This window comes from Megalopta genalis, unplaced genomic scaffold, assembly GCF_051020955.1.
Source record: "Megalopta genalis isolate 19385.01 unplaced genomic scaffold, iyMegGena1_principal scaffold0084, whole genome shotgun sequence".
NCBI classification, from domain to species: Eukaryota; Metazoa; Arthropoda; class Insecta; order Hymenoptera; family Halictidae; genus Megalopta; species Megalopta genalis.
The window spans coordinates 264,305-265,000 of record NW_027476153.1 but is presented as its reverse complement, the minus strand read 5'-3'; positions in this window follow the sequence as shown (position 1 = coordinate 265,000).

The window sequence follows — 696 nt, the reverse complement described above, 5'->3', positions numbered from 1 at the left end:
AATACGCCGCTGGTACGAACCAATACGCCGCTGGAAAAAAAGCAATACGCCGCTGGTACGAAGCAATACGCCGCTGGTACTTTGTAATAAGAATTACATTATAAGATAGAAAGCACTACGCCGCTGGACATAAAATCTCCATTATCCGAACGAAAGTAACACGCCGCTGGTACTTTATTTTATTATAATAATTTAATTATAAGACAGAAACCGCTGGTACTTAGTAATAAAATCTCCATTATCCGAACGAAAGTAACACGCCGCTGGTACTTTATTTTATTATAATAATTTAATTATAAGACAGAAACCGCTGGTACTTGGTTGTAAAATCTCCATTATCCGAACGAAAGCAATACGCCGTTGGTACTTGGTTATAAAATTTTCATTACAAGATAGAAAGCAATATGCCGCTGGTTATATTAATGTAATCTTATGGAAAGCATTACGCCGCTGGAACTTTGACCATTGCAATAATCGATCGGAAGCTATACACAGCAAGGAATACGAATATTATACCAAGAGATCGAAAACAATACGCTGTTCGGACGTTTTGACTAGCTGTCGCACAGTGCAGACGCGCCGACCCGTCGCTCCGCATTTCGAGCGCAATTTCAGTGGTTTTTCAGTTCAGAAAATTACAGAGAGTGTTTGGTTGTGTTGCAGGAGTCAAACTGAATGATTTGATGCATAAAGTTT